This window comes from Megascapheus bottae, chromosome 2 (genome assembly GCF_031878675.1).
Source record: "Megascapheus bottae isolate mThoBot1 chromosome 2, mThoBot2.hap1, whole genome shotgun sequence".
NCBI classification, from domain to species: domain Eukaryota; kingdom Metazoa; phylum Chordata; class Mammalia; order Rodentia; family Geomyidae; genus Megascapheus; species Megascapheus bottae.
This window is the reverse complement of record NC_143510.1, coordinates 89,935,205-89,951,711: the sequence shown is the minus strand read 5'-3', so window position 1 is coordinate 89,951,711 and position 16,507 is coordinate 89,935,205. Positions and strand designations below refer to the sequence as shown.

The 16,507-nt window shown below is 49.2% G+C and overlaps 1 protein-coding gene and 2 long non-coding RNA genes across 7 annotated transcripts in view; 2 read left to right on the top strand and 1 right to left on the bottom strand.

Moving 5' to 3' along the window:
* The first annotated feature begins 40 nt into the window (after window positions 1-40).
* Window positions 41-9,787, top strand: LOC150067546 (uncharacterized). The gene is made up of 2 exons (XR_016534629.1): window positions 41-152; window positions 9,610-9,787. It is a non-coding gene; the product is annotated as an uncharacterized LOC150067546 (long non-coding RNA).
* LOC150067545 (uncharacterized) lies at window positions 7,663-10,612 on the bottom strand. The gene is made up of 3 exons (XR_016534630.1): window positions 10,579-10,612; window positions 9,587-9,757; window positions 7,663-7,822 (listed from the first exon to the last, which is right to left on the bottom strand). It is a non-coding gene; the product is annotated as an uncharacterized LOC150067545 (long non-coding RNA).
* A 223-nt stretch (window positions 10,613-10,835) lies between these two features.
* Pla2g6 (phospholipase A2 group VI) overlaps window positions 10,836-16,507 on the top strand; it is a 31,469-nt gene continuing 25,797 nt past the window's right edge. For 3 of the 5 annotated variants that reach the window (XM_090328690.1, XM_090328687.1, XM_090328691.1), the window contains exon 1: window positions 10,958-11,040. The gene's annotated coding sequence lies outside the window, so the exon portion shown is untranslated. Of the gene's footprint in view, window positions 10,919-10,957; window positions 11,041-11,323; window positions 11,342-16,507 lie in introns of those variants that run through there. The other 2 variants (XM_090328688.1, XM_090328689.1) reach the window with 2 other exon arrangements.

The following is a 16,507-nucleotide window of genomic DNA, read 5'->3' as shown; positions in this document are numbered from 1 at the left end:
CGGCGCCAGGGGGCTGCGTGGACGTGGTCCTTTGCTTCACGTTGCTGTCGACGCCGTGGGCCTCGTGTCCTTTCCTCCTCCAGCCTCCGTCCGGGTGATATCACCCAGTCCCGTGATTTTAAACGGCTTCTCCCCGCTCCAGCGGCGCCTCCGTGAGTGTCCGGTGCGGCCTGGAAACAGCAGCCCAGATCCAGCCCCTCCTCTGCACCCCTATCTCTGCTGCCCTCACACCTCCGGACCCAGAGCCCCTTCCCTTTCTTCCTCTGCCTTCTTCCAGCCCCACCCCCGGCTCCACTGGCTTCTAAAGCTTTCTTTATGCCCCAGCCAATGCCCTTACTAAAACAAAGACCCCATGATTAGCAACTTCTTGGAAGGCTGAGCCCAGGGGTCTCAGACCAGCCTAGGCCCGGTGGCTGACGCCTGTGATCCTAGCTACTCAGGAGGCTGAGATCTGAGGACTGAGGTTCAAAGCCAGTCCAGGCACCAAAAGGACACGAGATTCTTCTCTCCAATTAACCACCAGAAAACAGGAAGTGGGGCTGTAGCTCAAGGGGTTAGGGTGGTTAGCCTTGAGCTGAAGAGCTCAGGGACAACGCTCAGACCCAGAGTTCAAGCCCCACAACCAGAAAGGTAAAAAACAAAACAAAACAGATTGTAGCCAGGTGCCCATGGTTCATACATGCAATCCTAGCTAGCTACTCAAGAGGCTGGGATCTGAGGATCAACATTTGAAGTCAGCCTAGGCAGGGAAGTCCAGGAGATTCTTTCCTGAGCCACCGAAAAGCCAGGGGTGGCGCTGTGACTCAAGTGGTAGAGTACTAACCTTAAGCACAGAAGCTCTCAAGGACAGTGTCCAGGTCCTAAGATCAAGCCCCAACACTGAGACACACACACACACACAAAGTTGTTTAATACACTTCCTTATGGTCAACACTCTGTTGCTTCCCTTTCCCTTTGCCTATATTTCTATGTATTGTCTGTAAGCTCTGCATCTCCTCTTGGCCACTTGGCTTCATTTGGCTTCTTCCCCTCTCCCCTTATCACCCTCGGTGTGCTGTTTACTCTTCTACCCTTCATCTTCTACTCGTCATCGTTGTGGTCGTCATTGTCTTCTTCCTCCTCTTCTCTTCTTCTCCCTCTTCCTCCTCCTCCTCCTCTATTCCTCCTCCTCCTCCTCCTCCTCTTCCTCCTCCTCCTTTTTGCCAGTCTTGATGCCTGAATTCTGGCCATGAGTGCTGTCCTTGAGTTTCTTTTGCTCAAGGGGAGCAGTCCACCACTTGAGCCACAGGGCCATTTCCAGCTCTTTTGAGTAGTTTATTGGAATTGAGCCTCATGGAGTTTCCTGCTCCAGCTGGCTTCGAATTGAGATCCTCAGATCTCGGCTCCTGAGTAGCTAGGATTACTGGCATGAGCCACCGTGCCCACCTTGCTTACTCTTCTAGTCATTCACCTGGCTTCTTTTGGGGGAGTGGGATGGGTGTGGGAGCTGGTACTAGGGCTTGACCTCAGGGTCTTAAGCTTACTCAGCTTGCTTACATGACTGATGCTCCATCACTTGAGCCATGCTTCTCATCCAGTTTCGTTGCTTTTTTTCAATTGTATTTTATTGACCGGGTGATATAGACGTTACAGTTACATTCCTCAGGTAGTGGGTACATTACTTCTTGAAAATTTCCCCCCCCCCTTGTCTCTTCCCCCACTCCCTCCCTCATCCAGGTTCCCCGCCCTCTCTTTTGGAGATAGAATCTCATGGACTTTTTTTTGCCCAGGCTGGCTTTGAACTCCAGTCCTCCAGGTCTCAAACTCCTGAGTAGTGGAGTGAGCCATTTTTTGCCTGGATCTCCTGGTCTCTTTCTTAAGTTTTAAGTTGGCTCAGAGGTCACTGCTGCTGACAGCCCTTTCCTGAGTCTTGACCCTTGATATTTATTCTTGTCACCCTCGAATGCCTATGCAGTATTTATGTATTCGCTTACTACTAGCTTTATGACTGTGGGTCATAAACAGGTGTTGCTATATTCAGCTCACATCAGACTGATTCAGATCCAGATACTTGGGGGTGTGCTCCAACTAGGGGAACATGGATGGACACAGTGGCTGGGGAGAGTCTCACCCTAAAAACAAAGTGGCTTTGACAGCACGATGGGAAAGGCTGCAGTTCACTCTGGCTATTCTTGTTGCCTGAAGCAGCGTCACCCCAGCACCATTGCTTCTGCAGATCTTTTTCTTCTGTGCACGCACTGGACAGAAAGGCTTCTTCCCTTCTGCGGGGTAATTTGATTTCAGTGCTCCTGGCAGGCTTTCAGTCCTCTGGGTTTTGGTCCATCTGCCATTGCTACAGCTAGCCCTTTCCTCCCCAAAGCCTGGGGAGGAAAGCCAGGCTAGAGTTTGAACTCAGGGCCTCTTTCTTGTTCTGCTTACTTGCTTGACTGGTGCTCTATCACTTCAGCCACATCTCCAGCCCTGTTTTTTGCTGGTTATTTGGAGTTGGAGTTTTGTGGACTTTGCTGCCCATGTTGGCCTCAAACTTTAGTCTGCCACCATACTGAAGATGTTAGGAGCAAGCCAGTAAAGGCCTGGATTTTGGTATTCAAGGGCTCACTCATGTTGCAGGCGATCAAATGTTGAGCCAGTTTTCTCTAGCACTCAAACCAATTGCATACTGCCCTCTCCTTGCAGAGCTAAGAGAGCTATCTATGCAAGGTACTTCTTGGTGTACTAAAGTTCTCCAGAATTCTCCATTCTAGAAACTACAGTTGAATTGTCTGCCTTCTCCAGCCCCATTTGCAGCCTTCTCAAGAGCTGAGGTCAGTCTGGGTGCTGGTGGCTCACACCTGTAATCCTAGCTACTCAGGAGGCTAAGATCTGAGGTTCATAGTTCCAAGCCAGCCTAGTCAGGAAAACCCATGAAACTCTTATTTCCAATTAACCCGTAAACAGTCAGAAGTGGAGTTGTGGCTTAAGTGGTAGACTACCAGCCTTGAATGAAAAAGCCAAGCAAGAGTGCAAGGACCTGAGTTCAAAGACACACACGCAAGAAATGACTAATCTTGTAATTTTTCTTTAAATCTAAAATCATATCATGATAAAAAAATATATATGCTTGGTTAGCCGGGCTCAGTGGCTCACGCCTGTAATCCTAGCTACTCAGGAGGCTGAGATCTGAGGATCAAGGTTCAAAGCCAGGCCTGGGCACTAAAGGACCTGAGACTCTTATCTCCAATAAACCTCTAGAAAATAGGAAGTGGGGCTTGGCTCAAGGGCAGGGAGGTAGCCTTGAGCTGAAGAGCTCAAGGACAGCAAGGACAGCTCCCAGGCCAACCACCATGACCCACAAAAAAAAAAAAAAAAAAAAAAGTTTAGCCAGAAGTTTGGCCTAGTGGTACAGTACTTGCCCAGCATGCACAAAACCCTGTGTCTGATTCCTCAGTACCACATATACAGAAAAAGCTGGAAGTGGTGCTGTGGTTCAAGTGGTAGAGAACTAGCCTTGAGGAAAGCTCAAAGGCAGTACCCAGGCCCTGAGTTCAAGCCCCAGGACAAAACAAAAACGTGCTGCCTGGAGGATGTGGCCCAGTGGTAGAGCATCAAGTGTGCTAAGGGCCTGAGTTCAAACCCTGTACCACCACCAAAGATTTAAAACGGAGAGACTCCCACGTTCACCCTCAGTGTGGCTCCTAGCCCAGCGCTCAGCCCCTCTCTCTCTCCGCTCTGCAGATTTTCCCATAGCACCTGTTGCCCAACACGTGCAGCAGTGCATGAGTGCAGCCTACAAGCCATTGGCACTGTGCTTAACATAATAAAAGATCAATAATATTGGATTAGACAGAGAGGTGTGAGTGACACTCCTTCCAAAAAACCTGCTTGTTGGGTGGGTGAGTGGCTTTAGTCACAACAAGGGATGGCCTCACCATGCCCAGAGACCTCCCTCCCACCAAGAGGGAGGCTCCTTGTTTCCAGTTTCTAGAGAGGGCCCTGCCCTCTGCCCGCACAGCCCCACTGGTTCACCTGCCTGTGTGGGGTGGGGTGGGATGGGGGTGTCAGACCACGTAGCAGGGCTCAGCTACCTCCCCATGGGACCCCAGCTCTGTGACAAGTGCCCAGTAGCATGGACAGGCCAGATCCAAGTCTGGGCTCAGATGCTCAGACAAGTCCTAGCTGACCACTGGATTGGGAACAGTCCTCTTGCCTGGCTTCAATTTCCCCTGAAGACTGAGAGTGCAGGACCAAGCCAGTGTTTTTTTTTTCTCTTTTTGCCAGTCCTGGGGCTTGAATTCAAGGACTGGGTACTGTCTCTTAGCAGTTTTATTCAAGGCTGGTACTCTACCACTTGAGCCATGGATCCATTTCCAGCTTTTTGGTGGCTAATTGGAGATAAGAATCTCCCGACTTTCCTGCCCGGGCTGGCTTTAAAACTCCATCTTTGGCTCTCAGCCTTGAGGGAGCATCTAGGATTGCTAGGGGTTTTTCAAAACCCCTTAGTTTCTGGGTCTCTGGCTCCCCTTGACCTGCCCTGCCTGGTCCCTCTCCACCTCTGCATTCATCGTGAGGCCCAGAGCTCAGCCTCTGCCCGTCTCTTTTCTCCCTAGGACATGCGGTCCCAGTCTCAGTTCCAGGTGCCACCTGAGGTGTCTAAGACACCCAGTCTGTCTTGTATGTGCCCAATTGTCCTAGCTGTGCAATTCAATATTGTCCTAATGGCCACCTTTGCTGCCTCACCCTCTGGTGTCTCTACCAGTGTGCTGATACCATCTTCTCCCAGAGAGAAACCAGGCCACCATGCTCAAAACCTTCCATGGCTCCCTACTGACCCAGAGGTCTTTTGGATTTGCCCTCTGCCTGCAGCAGCCACTCTGAGCTAGGAGCTCTCCATCCTCTACCTCCTCCATTCACATCCTCCCAGGTGGGGTTGTCCTTGGTCCCCAGCTTAGATGTCACTGCTTCCAGCTACTGTCCAGAACACCCAGGTCACTAACTATACTGCATTCCCAGGGCCCTGGGCTGGGTGAGCATACAGAAGTATAGGGAATGGATGGATGGTTGATGGATGGATGGATGGATGGAGGGAGGGAGGGATGGGTAGATGGATAGATGGGTGGGTGGGTGGGTAGATAGATGGATGAGTTGACCTTGTGTTTTGACCTAGACTCAAGAGAGGAGACCAGGCAGGTGGAGGTGGGAGGAAAGCAGATGATATTACTTGTGTTCTAGAAGGTCCTTTGCTTTCTGATCACTTATTCATTTCACGGTTTGTTTTCCTGCGTCACAGGAAGACCTGGGCCATTTGGGGGACCACCAGGATGGAATGTAGAAAATTTGTGTTTACCGTGATTTTGGCAGCTCCATGGTGTAACTTAGAGAACTTGTTCCTCCTGCCCTCTCATCCAACTCCCAGCACCACACACACACACACACACACACACACACAGTGTTCTGTCCATGCTCAGCTGCAATGGGGCCATCAAAGCCCGCTGTCCCCTCGGGATTAGTTGTTGTTCCCAGGTTCTGGTCAGAGCCGATGGAGTGGAAGGTGGGCACACACGGGCAGAGGAAGGAGACCCCATCCATCTTCCTTAGTGAGAGCTCTGTTCTTCCTGCCTGTAGCTATGTGTACTATGTGTTCAAGCAGCCAAGGAGGGCTGCTTAGGGTCTGCTCTGGTGCCCTCTACTGTTTGGCTGGGTCCTTGGAAGATTCTAGAAGATTCTCTATTTTCTAGTCCTGTGCTTATATCCTACACTAGTTTAAGTTGGATTGCAGTCACAATCAAGAGGCCAGGCTTATTACTCTCTTCCTGCTTTTTTTTTTTCCAGTCCTGAGGTTTGAACTCAGGGCCTGAGCACTGTCCTTGGGATTTTTCCTCAAGGTAAATGTTCTACAACTTAAGCCAGAGCACCACTTCCGGCTTCTCTATGTATATGGTACTAAGGAATCGAACCTGGGTCTTAGTGCATGCTAAGCAAGCATTCTACCACTAGGCCAAACTCCTGACCCTCTTCCTGATTTTTTGTTTGATTTTTTCTTTCTCTTCCCTTCCCCTTCCTCTATCCATTTCTCCCCCTCACTGCCCCTCTTCCTTTCTTTCTTAGGCTGAGTCTCCCTGTGAACCCAGATGGTCTCAGACTCTTAATCCTCCTGCCTCACTGCCACTACTGAGGGCTGGGATTGCTGGTGTGTCACCACACTCCCTGCTCCTCTGTCTTTTCTTCATCCTTACTTATCTTCGCTTCCATTATTAGTATTATTATTATTATTTCTTTTCTTTTCTTTTTGTGCTGGTAGCTGGGGCTTAAACTCAGGGCCTGGGTGCTGCCCCTGAGCTTTTTCACTCAAGGCTAGACCTTATGACTTAACTTGTGCCACACTTCCACTTCTGACTCTTTGCTGGTTAAAGATGAGTCTCATGGATTTTCCTGCCTGGGCTGGCTTTGGACCTCCATCCTCAGGTCTCAGCCTCTTGAGTAGCTAGGATTACAGGTGTGAGCCACCATGTTCCTGGCTCAAATAAACCTTTCCTGTTTGTCTTGGGTACTTTTACACCAGGGTTCAGCTGAGTAACACAGGATGAAGGCTTGTACACTCTGACCCCAGAAACTGCTGGACAACCCCATCCTGAGAAACAGACACTGCCTGACCACTGCTCATATGCCCCACCTCTATCTCATTTGCCCACTTGCCTCTTAGGACACAGGTTCTGCCCAGGCCTCTGCAGGCTCTGGTCCCATAGCCAGCTGAATGGAGTCCTTCAGCTTGGGAGACAAGGGGTGGGGGAGAGGACAACAGGAAGTCCCACCTTTCCTGGCCAGGCTGGCTTTTCCCCAGGGATCAGAAGGCATGTGGCTGCTGCCTCAGCAGGAAGTCACCTGCATTTACTTCCTTCCTGGGCAGGGTCCTGCCCCTCGGCCCTCAGAAGCCACCTAATGGGTCTAATCCCATATAGCTTCCTCTTCAGCTCTGTGCCTTGCAGTAACCCCTCCCAAACAGCAGAGAGACTTTTCCACATTGCTTCCTGCCTTGTCACCCTGCCAAAGCTCCTGCTGCCTACGCACCAAGGTCTTCATCCTGGCTGGCCTCTGAGGCCTGTTCACCGCTCACATGGAAGTTTCCAGCCATCCTCAGTCCCTTGCACTTCCCCAAACCATCCAGGCGGTCTGGTGATGCTGACCTTTCCTCTTGTGGTTCTCCCACCTGGAAAGTTCTTACTGGAAAGTTAGCTGGAAAACGATTCAACCTTCAAAACCAAAAATGTTAAATTGTCATTATAAAGGTGATATACAGAGGGGTTACAGTTATATAGGTCAGGTAACAAATACATTTATTTTATTTATTATTTTGCCTGTCCTGGGGGTTGAACTCAGGGCCTGAGCACTGTCCTTGGGCTTTCTCAAGGCTGGCGCTCCATCACTTGAGTCACAGCACCACTTCCAGCTTTTTCTATGTAAGTTGTACCAAGGAATGGAACCCAGGGCTTCTTCATACCTGCTAGGCAAGCACTCTACCACTAGGCCAAACTCCTGGCCACAAATACACTTCTTTTTGGACAATGTCACCTCTTCCCTCACTCTCTCCCAGGTTTTCCCTCCCTTCCCCACACACAAGTTGTATAGTTCATTTTCAACACAGTGTCCAGTGAGTATCACTGCTGCATTTATTGACCTTTTGTCCCTCCATTAGAAAAGAAATAGAAAAGGAAAACAGCAAAGGAAAAAAAAAAAACATCTTGTTTTCATTTCCTGGTGTTCATTTCCATAAATGTCATTTTATATGATCAGATGCACATAGTTGGTCAAAGTCAAATTGAAGGACAGGAGTTGGTAAACATTTCTCCTGTAAGTGAGTAGGATAGAAATATTTCAGGATTGGCATATCAAACAGCAGGTGTCAGGACGATTCAACTGTGCAACTGTACACAGCTACTCCAAAGGTGGAGGTAGAAGGATAGAGTTTAAGGCCTGTCTGGGAAAAGTTAGACTTTTTCTCAAAAACAACACATAGCAGCTAGGCGTGGTGGCTCATGCCTGTAGTCCTAGCTACTCGGGAGGCTGAGATCTGAGGATTGAGGTTCAAAGCCAGCCGAGGCACAAAACGATCTGAGACTTTTTTTTTTTTTTTTTTTTGGTGGGTCATGGGGCTGGAGGTCAACCTGGGTGCTATCCCTGAGCTCTTCAGCTCAAGGCTACCGACCTACCATTGAGTCAAGCCCCACTTCTGGTTTCCAAGAGGTTAATTGAAGATAAGAGTTTCAGGTCCTTTTGTGCCTGGGGTTCCTTTGAACCTTGATCCTCAGATCTTAACCTCCTGAGTAACTAGGATTAGAAGAGTCACCACGCCTGGCTGACCTGAGACCCTTGTGCATGTGTATATGCATGTGCATGCATGTGTGTGTGTGTGTGTGTGTGTGTGTGTGTGTGTATTGCAGGTACTGGGGCTTGAACTCTGAGCCTGGGCATTGTCCCTGAGCTTTTTCGCTCACAGCTCTACTTCTGGTTTCTTGGTGGTTAACTGGAGATAAGAGTCTCACAGACTTTCCTGCCCAGGCTGGCTTTGAACCATGATCTTCAGATCACAGAGTAGTTAGGATTACAGGTGTAAGTCACTCGTGCTCTTTTCCTTCCTTCCTTCTTTATTTCTTCATTAGTATTATTTTGGAGACAGTCATGCTGCCTCAGCCTCCTGAGGCCTGGGATCACAAGTGTATGATATGTGGCTCCACTCTAGATCTGTACGTAAGCCTCTCAGGATAGTCTCCATTGGTTGCCTTTAGTCTGGAAGCTATTGGATTGACTAGAATGACACTAGCATCTTACTTGGACAGATAGCAGTGTGACACATGCATCCAGGCCTGGGTGCAAAATCCTTAGGGAAAGTAAAGGTCAACTAGATCTGGTGAGCTGGAGAGAAGGGTCTTGCTCTGTCAGAGGCAACCATGTGACTAAAATCTCATCTCCTGGCCTTGCTCCAGCACACATCATCAGCATTAGTCATCTGTCACATATCAAAATCCCACTCTAGACAGGCACTGGAACTTAGTTGTATTACTGTACCATCTCAGGTTCAGAATTCATTTGTTCAAGTTTCTACTGAAATGGTGTAAACAAGTTATTGCTTTAATTTGTCCCATTTTTAGTATTGCAATATTATTTGTAATGCCAATATCATTTTATTGATTGAAGCTAAAAGTTTTCCAGCTACCCCCTACCATTAAGCTCTGTAGCCATACTTGTTAAACTTGATTGAACTTGTACTCGTTATGAATCTGTTTTGCTCTGTATGATCCACATTTGTGAGCTGCTGGCTGTATATAACTAGGTATTTTTCAGAAGGTAAGGAGCCATTTCCTTTACCGGAAAAAGTCTGTATTGTTGTACTGTTCTATGATTTCATGCAACCTGGCCTGTAGTTATAGTTGTCAAACTTGTTTTGCCCTGCTCACACCTGAAGCACCCCCCCCACCCCCAGGAAGCAACTCCTACTGTGTGCTTGAAGGCAAACTTGTTTTGCATTAATCCCACTGTTTTGTCCCTCTGGCACCTGTTAACACCCCCTCCCACCAGGAGGCAACTCCTACTGTGCTACTGGGTAGTCTCTTACCTGTTTTCTTCCTTGTTTTCCAGGTTTCCAAGAAATAAGCAAAATACTCTAATTTTGCCAGAGGGGAAATTTCTGTGGTTTTCAAAGTTAAAAGGAGCCCACAGAGACAGCTTTGCACCGCCTTGGAGATCTTGACCTTGGGTGTCATCCTCATGCATCAGCCATTTCTCCCTCAATAAAACATATTTTATATCCATGTGACTGGAGTGGCCTCTTCAAGTGGCCTCATTATTCGCTCATCCAGACCCCATAACACTACTAAAACTTCTCAAACATATCTTTCAATAGGATTGCCAGTGATGAGTTTTTTTTTCGTGGAGTCACAGGGCTTGAACTCCGGGCTTGGGTGTTGTCCCTGACTTCAGTTCAAGACTAACACTCTACCCCTGGAGCCATAGTGCCACTTCTGGTTTTCTAGTGGTTAACTGGAGTTAAGAGTCTCATGTGCTTTAGTACCCGGGTTGGCTTTGAACTATGATCCTCAGATCTCAGCCTCCTGAGTAGCTGGGATTACAGGCCTGAGCCACTGGTGCCCAGCTGGCCAAGAGTATTTTAGCACTATTTTACTTAGGTGAAAACTGTGCTGGCTTGGGGCTGGGAGTTTGGCCTAGTGGTAGAGTGCCTGCCTAGCCTGCAGGAAGACTGGGTTCGATTCCTCAGCACCACATACATAGAAAAAAGCCAGAAATGGTGCTGAGGCTCAAGTGGTGGAGCTCTAGCCTTGAGAAAGTCCAAGGACAGTGTTCAGGCCCTGAGCTCAAGCCCAGGACTGGCAAAAAAAAAAAAAAAAAAAATCTGGATATTTATCTGAAATTCAAATAGAAATGGAGGCCTTTTTTTTAAATTTGGACACACCCGGCAAGCCTAGCTTCAAAGTATCTGCAACAAAAGGAAGCAGGTTTCTCCCTGTTTGCACTCTGCCTTTGTTGGCTTTATTGTTATCTTCATGAGCTGTCATGAAGGCGGTTTTAGGAGAGCAGAGAGCACCATACCAGACGCCTGCCCTTCACCAACATGTCTGCCAACAGTCACAAGGAACTTCCGCCCCACGCGGACATGGCGTCCCATGGCCGCCGGCGATTGGTTCCTGTCGATCTCCTGGCCCCGCCCTCGGAGACGGAAAGCCCTTTCCATTGGGCAGTTATCCAAGATGGCGGAACCCTGCCTCGGGGGATCCACGTGCGCCGAGCACGTGAGTGAGGGCGGGGCCACCGTGGCGGGCTGAAGCATGGACACTGATGATTGGCGGAGAGCGGCAGCTGGCCCCTCACGTGGCTGGGCTTGCATTTGTTTGCGGAAGGAGGAGGAAGTGGAAGGGCTGAGCAAGCCGCGGTGAGTGACGGCGGAGGGGGGCGGGGCCTGGGTGGCCTTCCCAAACTTCGGTTCCCTACGACCCGGATGTCCGTGCCGCGGCCCTTCTGTGTACCTTGCGGGTGTCTCCGGCTCTGAGGCAGGTCCTCCGTGACCCCTGTGTGTCCCTGCTCCTGCCCTGTGACCTCTCCCCCAGCGTCCCCAACTCCCACTCCGTGACCGCTGTGTCCCCCGCCAGGCCCCAGCCCGGTGCGTGCGGCCCCCAGCTGCCTAAGGCGGCCCTTCGCGCGGGGCCCGCCGCTCCGCCCGCGTCCCGGGCCCTCCCGGGCCGCCGACCCGCCGTGCGGCGGTGTGGCCCCAGCCCGGAGGCCCCGGCCCCCAGCCCGGTCCCCTCCGTTCCCGCAGACGGCCTGGGCCCTGGCGACGAGCCCAGCGAGTGACCCGGTAACCGCACGACTGGCCCCGGGCGCGAGTGGGGGGCACGGAGGAGGAGGCAGGGCTGCCGGTGCTGCTCCCCAGGCAAAGGCCATCCCTTCCCCTGAGCGCCTGGGTTTCCCTCCCCTCCCCTCGTCCCAGCCAGGGATGTCGGGCTCGTGAGCCTAGCTTGGCAGCCTTGAAGCGCCACCCTCCTGCCGGAGCTGTGTTGATTGTGGTCTCGGCCTTAGAATGTTCCTGGAGTTCGGAGGCTGTTTTGTGTCCAGGTCTCAGTTTCCTCCTCTGGTGCCTTGAGATTGAGTGGAGAAAATGGACAAGGTTAAACCTTGGTGACCACACACAGAGCTGCACGCCTGCCGGGCTTGGCTGTGAAGTCACGGGCAATGGAAAGGGAAGGGGGCACAGGATGCGAGGAAGATCTTGTTTCATTCCTTTGACTTGTTAATTAAATCGTAAGTCAGGCATCAGGTTCTTTTTTTTTTGTTTTTTTTGGACAGTACTGGTGTTCACATTTCAAGGCTTCCAAGCTTGCTGGGCAGGTGCTCTACCTCCAGCCTTTTTAAAACATTATTTTTGAAATAGAATCTCACCTTCCCCCCCCCCCCCCAATGGAATAAACCACTGATCCTGGTAGGCTCTTTTATGTTTTATTTAAATACATTTTTATTGTAATTAATAAAAGGGTTACATTATATTCACCAGATAGAAAGTGTATTACTTAACAATCATTGCTGCCCCTTCTCATGTTTTCGCCCCTGTTTCCCTCCCCCCACCCCCTATGTTTTTATTTTTTAAGATTTGTTGTTTTGTAACTGGGCGCAGTGGCTCATGGCTATAATCCTAGCTATTCAGGAGGCTGAGATCTGAGGATCACCGTTCAAAGCCAGCCCCGGCATCACAGAGCTCTTATCTCCAGTTAACCTCGAGGGTAGGTCAGTAGCCTTGAGCTGAAAAGCTCAGGGACAGCAGGCCGAGTTCAAGCCCCATGACCCACCCAAAAAAAAAGTTTTTGTTATTTTTTAATATTTTTATTAGTCATCTTTTTTTGTGTGTGTGCTAATACTGGGGCTTGCACTCAGGCCCTTACATGCTTTCTTGCTTGGCTCTTTTACTCAGGCTTGCACTTTACTACTTGAATTCAAGATCTATCTCTTGCTTTTTGCTGATTTATTGAAGATAAGAGTCCCATGGACTTTTCTGCCCCGTCTTGTTTTAAGCTATAATCTTCAGATCTCAGCCTCCCAAGTAGTTAGGATTACAGACATGAGGCCCTGGTGCCTGGTTTACCCTTTTTTTTTTTTTTTAGTCCTCTGGGCCCATATCAGAGATCATCCTGATCTCAGCTTCCCAAGTAGCTAAGGGCGCAGGTGTGAGCCACCAGTGCCTGTCAGGCTGTTTTGAATCAGTTGTTTATGCTGCTCATTCATTTTTCATTGACCAAATATTAGTTGGCTCTAGTTCTTGGTTACCCTTGACATCGCCAGTGCTGTCCCCTTTAACAGGAGGAAGAGAGGACAAGTGAAGTAATTACCTGAGGTTCACCTGATGTGGTTGGAGGCAAATGGTGTAGAGGGTTTTGAGTTTAAAGGTTTGAAACTTGACTGAGGATTTTCAGGTTGTTGTCCACCCCCCCCCCCCAATTCTGCAGCCTGAAATAAGGGCCTGGGTTCTATCCTCAGCGTCTCTGTGCTCAAGGCTAGGACTCTACCACCTGAACCACAGTTCCATTTCTGGATTTTTCTGTGTATGTGGTACTGAGGAATTGAACCCAGGGTTTTATGCATGCTAAGCAAGCATTCTACCACTAAGCCATATTCTTTTCTAAGCCATATTTTTTTCTGAGCTCACAATTAGGACTTGATTTTCTCCATACCTGCTGTGCTCAGTTGATCTCATAGCAGTGTGGGATATTCCTTTCATCTGGAGACATTTTCTCCTTTTTGACTTTTGTTGTTGTGGGTGGTGGTGGTAGTCATGGAGCTGAACCCAGGGTCTAGGCCGTGTCCCTGAGCTCTTTTGTGCCAGGCTAGTGCTCTACCACTTCTAGTTTTCTGGTAGTTAATTGGAGATAAGAGTCTTATAGAGGGGCCGGGAGTTTGGCCTAGTGGTTAAAGTGCTTGCCTAGCATGTATGAAGACCCGGGTTCGATTCCTCAGTACCACATACCTAGAAAAAAGCCGGAAGTGGTGCTGAGGCTCAAGTGGTAGAGCTCTAGCCTTGAGAAAGTCCAAGGACAGTGCTCAGGCCCTGTGCTCAAGCCCAGGACTGGCAAAAAAAAAAAAAAAAAAAAAAAAAAAGAGTCTTATAGACTTTCCTGCCCAGGCTGGCTTTGAACCTCAATCTTAGATCTCAGCATCTTGAATAGCTAGGATTACAGGCATGAGCTAACAGACCTTGGCTTAATGTTTGTCTTTCGCTTATGAGCCATTTATATCATCTGTGCTGTACAGTGGGATAGGCACTGGAGCTTGTGTGACAATCCTGCCACACTTAGGTTTCTCCATGTTCAGGAGTTTGTTTCTCTCCACTCTGGGTTACTATCTTGTGAGATGACAGTTTCTTGGAAAGGGGTTTTCTTTTCATTTAGCAGAATGACATCACAGTGCAGTACAGAAAGGAGGTACCTGTGTACTCTGTGTGCATGCGCACATGTGCACATGCATGAGCCATGCACCTGCTCTGGGTCTGTTTTTATAGAGGGTGTCTCCCTGGGAGGGCAGGGTCTGTCTGTAACTTTCGTAGTGGATTTTACAGGGTTGCACCTTAAATGCTGCTGTCTTTGGTCCAGCCACATTTGCTGGTGATCTCATTCAGTTCTTAGATGGTCTTTTAGTTATTTGCAGTCCCAGGGATTTGATCATAGAGATCAAACCCAGGGCCCTATGCTTGCTAGGCAAACATTCTGCCACTGAGCTAAGGCTGTGCACTAGTGTGGGTCATAGGGCTTGAACTTGGCCTGAGTGCTGTCCCTGAGCTCTTCAGCTCAAGGCTACTGCCCTACCCTTGAGCCAAGCCCCACTTCCTATTTTCTAGAGGTTAATTACAAATAAGAGTCTTAGGTTCTTTTGTGCCCAGACTGGCTTTGAACCTTGATCCTCAGATCTCAGCCTCTTGAGTAGCTAGGATTACAGGCGTAAGCCACCGTGCCTGGCTAATGATTCGATTTTTTTTTTTTTTTTGCCAGTCCTGGGCTTGAGCTCAGGGCCTGAGCACTGTCCTTGGACTTTCTCAAGGCTAGAGCTCTACCACTTGAGCCTCAGCACCACTTCCGGCTTTTTTCTATGTATGTGGTACCGAGGAATCGAACCCCGGTCTTCATGCATGCTAGGCAAGCACTTTAACCACTAGGCCAAACTCCTAGCCCCTCTTTCTTTCTTTTTGCCAGTCCTGTGCTTGAGCTCAGGGCCTGAGCACTGTCCTTGGACCTTCTCAAGGCTAGAGCTCTACCACTTGAGCCTCAGCACCACTTCTGGCTTTTTTCTATGTATGTGGAACCAAGGAATCAAATCCAGGTCTTTGTGCATGCTAGGCAAGCACTCTACCACTTGGCCAAATTCCAGGCCTACTTCCCATTTTCTAGAGGTTAATTGGAGATAAGAGTCTCAGGTTCTGTGGTGCCAGGCTGGCCTTGAACCATGATCCTCAGTCTTCTGAGTAGCTAAGATTATAGGTGTGAGCCACTGTGCCTGACAAGAGTACAGTTCTTTTTGGATAATCTGACCATCCCACTCTTGTTCCCATTTTCAGAAATGACAGTATTCTTTTTTTCATTCTTTTATTCTTTGCTCAGACCAAAACTGCAAGGTTGTTACTATATTTGTTGGTACCAGGATTTGAATTCAGGGCCTAAACCAGTGTTCTGCCACTTGAGTCACATTTCCAGCTCCTTTTTTTTTTTTTTTTTTGCCAGTCCTGGCCTTGAGCTCAGGGCTTGGGCACTGTCCTTGGACTTTCTCAAGGCTAGAGCTCTACCACTTGAGCCTCAGCACCACTTCTGGCTTTCTTCTATGTATGTGATACCGAGGAATCGAACCCGGGTCTTCATGCATGCTAGGCAAGCACTCCACCACTAGGCCAAACTCCCAGCCCTTCCAGCTCCTTTTTATATTGTGCCCAGCAGCTGGTTGAAATGGAGTCCCATGGACTTTTCCCAGGATGACAAACCATGATTGCCCTGTTTTTGCCTCTGAAGTAGCAAGGATTGCAAACTTGAACCCTTGAACCTGGAAATTTTGGGGTTTTAACTCAGGAACTTGTGCTTGTTAGGCAAGTACTACATGAATCATATTCCTGGCCCTTTGTGCTTTAAAGTTCATTCTTCAGATAGGGCCTCATACCTTTTATTTGGACTGGCCTTGGACTACCGTCCTCCTCCTGAGTAGCTGGGATTTCAGGCATGAGCTGCTTCACTCAGCTGTGAGTTTATTCTTGCTGCCTGTTTTCCTTACCACACCAGCCAGGGCTGTCTGTTCAAATGTCGCTCCTTTGTTCCAAGCCCTGCAGTGGCTTTTCTCACTGCACAAGGTCTGATCTCACTGGCTTCCATGCTGTTTCTGGATTCACTGGCTTAGTCTAGCCCTAGGTTCTTTGTACTTGCTCTTCCCTGTGCTTAGAAAGCTCTTCAACTAGGTAAACAATAGGCTTCACTCTCCCTTCCTGATGGTTCTTGGTGAGGGCTTCCCTGGGCACCCGAAAACTTCAGTCTCCATACACTTCAGTCTCCATACTTCCCATGCCTCCTCTTTACTTGACATCTACAGCCTATGGATATGTTCTGCCTTCTTTTTTTGTGTTACTTACAGTCTTGTCTTCAGCCTAAGCTCTAGATGGCAGGGGTTTTGTCCTTGGTAGTTAGAAGAGCAGTGCCTGCCAAGGTTGGTGCTTGGTAAATATTTGCGGACTGAGTCATACAACAGGCCACTGGGTTCCATGCCAGTAGTGCAGGAGCCCTCTGGCGGCCTTTTGCAGCTTGGCTGAGTCCTCAGGAGCCCTCCTGGGCATTTTGTCCTCCAGTGCTCAGGTACAAGGTTGTCTTGCACAAGTTCCTGTGAACCATGGTGTGGTTGTGGAAGAGGTCCTGGATTTGGGTATCCCACGATTGAAAGTCCAGTCTGAGCACAGAACACTGCTCCAGCTCCCAGCTGCCTCGGCTTAGATCCTGGCATTTACCCAGTC